Source organism: Thunnus maccoyii, chromosome 20 (genome assembly GCF_910596095.1).
Source record: "Thunnus maccoyii chromosome 20, fThuMac1.1, whole genome shotgun sequence".
Lineage (NCBI taxonomy): Eukaryota > Metazoa > Chordata > Actinopteri > Scombriformes > Scombridae > Thunnus > Thunnus maccoyii.
Genome location: NC_056552.1, coordinates 25,171,268 through 25,177,267, shown reverse-complemented (window position 1 = coordinate 25,177,267; position 6,000 = coordinate 25,171,268).

The following is a 6,000-nucleotide window of genomic DNA, read 5'->3' as shown; positions in this document are numbered from 1 at the left end:
GGCCCAGGGGTCATTAGTTAAAGTAGCTGCTGGCAAGTAGGCTTCCAGAAACTGCATGGGTCACCACAGGCATCCCTGTCACGGTCCACTCCCATCAACTCACTTCAACACTCTGCTTTTGTTCTTTTTATTTGAATATTCAGGGTGTGCATGCCCAAAATTGTCTATTCTATGTTCACCTGTGCATCTTCTGTGTATCTTTATGTACTCTTTAGATAATGCAAGGCAGGACACCAGTGCAATCTGATCTGATACAAGAGCTCTTCAAAATATTTGTAAAGTTTATGATGTTTACAATTTGAGACTGTAAGTAGACATTGATCGACAGTAGCATTCAGTTATGACATTGGAGTCATGTTTCTGTCCCTGTGATTCTGTTTTGGTCTCCATCAACTCCTCGCTGTCATATTGGGATTAATGGAAGGTTGATATCAGTGTGGTCCCTGCGTTCAGTTGACAGATGTGATTTGCGGTTATTCCAAAGATGTCTTATTCACATGTTGTGTGTTCTTAGCTGGCCTGCTAATGTAAGCCATGGGTATGCCTACATTCAGGAGTCACCTGACGCTAGTTTAGTTCAGAATTGGAGGGTGTGTGAATCATGCAGCTGAGGCCGAGACTTCTGGGGTGATGTGCAGTCACTGAGGCTACACTAACGCTAGCTGTTGGATGGTCAGTAATCCCTTCCAAACTGTATCCTGCCTACTTGTTGTCGTTTAAAGGCAACTTTGACGGAGCTGACAGCTGAGTAATGGAAGTTAAGTCATGAGTAATGTCACATGTTACTTTTCCTGCTGAGTTTTGTAGTAACTAACTTGCACAAAACTGCTGCCATCTAACTTTCTCCATCTGTTTTTTTTTTTTTTTTTTGAGCAGGTAGTGTACAGTGGGTTTATCAGAACTGAAAACAGCTGCTTGCTACTGCTGGAAGTGAAGTGATTGATGAGAACAGTGAGACTAGACCACACGTACTTTGATCCGTAGTAAAACACTTAAAATAAGAGACAAATCTCTTTTATTTAAGATGCAAAAGATGGTGGAGTGGGGTGCATTGCTGTCAATCACATTGTCTTTCTTAAAGTTCCCACTGGAGTCACCAGTGACAGAACATTTCAAATTGTACGCATAGTGGTTTTAAAGCTGTACCAATCAATATGTTTGTATTAATAATGAATCAAAAGACTATGGGCCATATTTTAAGCATGCAACAACAAACACAACAGCACAGGAGTAACAGGTCTTGGGCGCACAGACTGTGTGAATCACTGAAGTGTCAGTGTTGTGCCAGAAACAGACGTTTGCTTTCAGTGCAACGTCAAGGACCAGATTCCAGTTGAAATACGACTAGCTTGGCGCTGCTTCATTTGAATGAACCTCCCACCTGTTTGCATCTCTCCTCCTACCTGTGCACTGGTTACCAAAATACCACACAGGCAGGCAAAGCGGGTTTCAAGGTCAGGAAAATACCAGTCGGAATGCTGCTTGTGCTGGTCGTTGTGCCTCCACGAAAATACAGTCCTATGTGTAATGTGAAACAGTTTGCTCATACTGACAAACCCAAGGAGTTTTATTAATACAATCTGAAGTTTCTATCAGCTCTACATAGCTTTTTAGCATCTTTTAGCTAATTGTTTTGCTGTTAGATTGCTTCCAGCAGAAGCAGGCAGCTGTGATTAGCAAAAAAGGTCTGATAAACCCACTGAATACTACCTGTCCAGCACCACACGGCAGACAGTTTTTTCTCAGGAGTTGATGGAGAGAAAAACAGCTAAAAATAGAGTGAATATTGGACTTCCTAAGGTGTACAAAAAAATGACTAGTGCTAATATTGCTTCATGTCTGCTGGAATGTGAAATGTAATCCACAAGTTACAAACTATGGTGGCCTGTAAGGAATAATGTAATGTATACTAACACATGTCATAATTAAAGCTCAAACATTAAGAAAAATTTGGTCCACTGTAATTAACAGCAGTTGAATTGTATACTGTGAATTGAGACGTGTATATGCAAAGCACCTTGTATATTCATATGAAAAGAAACCTTGGTTGCTTTTTTTTCTTGGGTTTGTCTGTGTGGGCAGGAAAATACTCAAACTACCCAACAATCACCACCAACAAGACCAACAATGTCCCGTGCCTTGCTGCTCTATCTCATCTCTGCAACAAGGACCTGCAGCCCACACAACATGTTGTTCATGTATAAGTCAGCCGAGGCAGTGACAATCTTGGCAATGGCTGCAGATGTCCTTGGCTGAAGGTTCTGTTTGATCTGCCATCCTGTCAGGAGGAAACTTCTTTCTGTTCAATCGCTTTGTGAAAAATGAGTCAATTACTGCATTTCTTTGAGAGGATTCCCATTTTAGGTGAGTGGATGCTCATTTATCATCAAAAGGTTTGGAGGCACAGGCTTGCTGACCCTGCAAGAAATCAAAACCTAACCCATTTAAAGTTTTGGCCCTTCCCTTCAAAGCGTTAGTCTCTATATCTCTGTCCGTAAGAGTATGTATGAGACATAGCTTCCAGGTAACGTATGGTCTGAAGGCAATTTGCCATGAACTGAGCCCTTTCTATATCAGCATATGGATATGTCCTGATGACTCATATGTTTCATCAGTCAGACTGCAGCTGCAGCAACAGCTTCTGTTCTCAAACCTGATTCTCTTATATTTTGTCTGCTATTTTCTTATTTAGTCTAGTCTTGTGTTAAATGTCCTCATTAGTTTTTATCACATTTAGTAAACCTCATCCTGTTTTTTTTTTCAAAGAAAACCTTAACTATTTTAGTATAGTTTTAGCCAATAAAAACTTGACATTTTAGTCTTTTTTTAGCCATCAGATGACATCGAACATTTCGGTCAATCTAGTCTAGCCAAAACCAATAATTTCTTGTCATTCCAACTTATGTCACATTAGATTTTATCATTATCTGATGAAAAACACAGGTTGAATGATTAAGAATGCAGCTTTGCAGAGAGTTTCTGGTATGATGTATCAATTTAAGGAATACATCCAGACATGGAACATGTTCTGATTTGCATGTTTATTTTGAACCAACACGATTCAACAACTGGGTTTCCCATTAATGTATTAAACTGTGTCGGGCTACCACAGTTTAATTTGCCCAGACACTGACAGCGCACGTCCCCCCATTGCATGTTGATATAGTCACAGTTAGTGATGTTGGTGCCGTCTTGTTATCATCTTGTTTAAAGTCATGGGGAAAAAAGTTGTTGATGTACATATTCAGTCATAGTTTTTGTCAATGAAATGAACATTACTCCATGTAGGACATCCTCTTCTCAGATCCTGCTCACTGACCTTTTCTCAAATATACATCATATTCCTTTGAGATCACTTATTATAAGAGAGTGACCTAGTGTATAGCATGTCATGGTATGGAATAAAACCAGTGGCATTCATTATGTCTCTTTGGAAGTCACTTCAAAATGTGTCAATTTAAAGTTCAACTTAACTAACATTTCTTTTAGTCTAATTTTCATTATGATTTTTTAAAGGATGAATTAAAGTGTGAGAGCAAAAAAAAAAAACATCTGATAGCACTGTGCATGGCCCTGTTTCTGGATAAATGATGGGGCCTTTCACAAACAGGGCTTTTGGCTCTCCTAAGCAAGAGGGCAAGGCTCTAAGGATGGCAGCACTGGTCAGTAGATTGTGAGGTTTATCTTGTTGGATGTGAAAATGTTGGTTGACTGGGTGAAGGAGCCTGACCTGCTCAGTAGGATGAAGAGCATTACATAAAGTATTATTTTCCTACAAAACAAATACCAAGGATGCTATAAACTATGTTGGATGACATCACATTTCAGTCAGAGACTGAAATTTGGAAAGTTTGGAGAGAACAAATCAAACAAAACTCCCATCTATAAACACATACAGGGTGGGCTACAGAGTGTTTGACTGAAATAAATGTATATATTAAGTATTAATCTTAAAATATAAATTTGCGTCTGCAGCAAGAATTGAGTTTGATCCTGTTGATAAAACCACCAAAGCAGCAGCGGATTGATGTTGCGCCACAAATAGACATAGTTCTGAGATGTCTGTTTTCAGTGCAACGTCTAGGACAAAATTTAAACCAAAACACAACTACTTTCTTTGCGCTCTTTCATTTCAATGTACCGCTCATCTGTCTGTGCCTGTGCTGGTCACCAAAATATTACAGATACATGCAAAGCAAGTTTCAAGGTCAGGAAAATATCAAGAGCCGGAGCGCTGCGTGTGCTGGTCGTTGCACCTGCATGAAAATACTAGGCTGTAGTCTTCCAGTCGATATTCTCATATCTGACCAAATTCTCAGTGGACAATTGGTTGTGAACAGATATACACAGACGAGTTTTTTACAATAACGGTGCGCATTGCCAGAGACCCGCCTGTATATAGACTAACAGATCTCACTGGTGAAGCAGTGGAAGGCACATTTTACGAGCGAGAGTTACAACAGGTGATTGATAAAAACAAGTGTTTAAAATAGAAAAAATATTAGCCAGAGAGTACATAGTACATAGTGTATAGTTATTAGCAACTATTCTGATGGCTGTTTTCTTCTTTTTTAGCTGTTTGTACAGTTTGTCAGACAGCGGTATGTTACCTTTCAACACGTTGAGAGCTATTTCACACAGAGCGTTAAAGTCTGAGTTCGCGTTGGCCACAATAACCCTTATAAAAAATAAACAGAACCAGATTCCTCTGCATGCACAACGACATTGACACCTGCTTTTTAGGAATATACACAACCGGAACATCGGATAGCAAGTTGGTTCTGAGTCTTAAATAATCAGGTGTTTTAGCTTTATAATCAATGAAGAGATAAATGTAAATGGGGGAGGTGGCATCATTAAACACCTGTAAAAATGATTTTGTGTTACCAGGAAACATCTGTCTACCTAATAGTGTAATCTGATATTTATCTATGTAGTTGGCATTTAAACTAATAGTTCAACTGGCTTCACCTTGAATAAACAAATTTTTACTAGACATACATAGCAGAGATTACGATGATGTACATATTTAGTAAAAACGTTCTGTACTTCTTTATTGTTACTGTCATCATTCATTAAATCATCTATGATTAGTAGATTATTCTTGTCCAGTGGTAGTAGTACATTGTCACACAATGATTCCAGTAACCCGTTCACAAAAAAAAATTAATATCTCTTATCTTAAGGAGTTGATCATATAAAGGCTGCCAACACAAGTAGATTTATACAACATTATCAAACCAATGTGAAATAGCCGTCGCTGCATTTTCAACATTTGACATAAAAATGTCTTTCCACAATTTGAAGGACCACTCACCACCAGACTAAATGGATGTTGCAGTCCGCCATCAAACTCTGGCTGTTTTAGAATCCATAAGGTAGGGTGGTATAATCAGACAACACACGCCGTTTGTTATACACAACCTGGACTTTTTTCAAAATGGTCTCCTTTTTGAGGTGGAACTTCTTTTTATCGCATTCCAGTCATTAGGTGTGCATCAGTATTCTGATTGGCCACAGATGCATGTACTAGCCCCGATACAAACTCTGTGATGTAGCCTTCCTCGGGGAGGCCGCACACATTACCGTCATTTATTTCATCCGTCAAATCACCCAAGTATGGCCCCAGTCACCTTCTTTTGATGTAAAAACCAAACTGTCTGAGTCGCAATACAATACCTGCTCCTGTAATTTGTCTAACAAGTCATACAGCATAAGCCTGGTGTGGGCAGCGATCATGGCCCCTATGAACACATTCAAGTCTTTAATCCTCGAACCCTTACTATCTGCATGACGCCATTACACCATGACCACATCATCTGAAATGAAACAGAACTGTCGCACATCATAAACATCAGCTGTGTAAACCGGTCCGGCTCTGTGATCAACTCACATGATGGCATATTGCTCCTCATGCTGAATTGCCCCCACAAGGAGTTCAGGAGTAGTTTGTTGCAACTCCTGACAGCCTTGTTGACACATATCTTGACAGGATCTAGC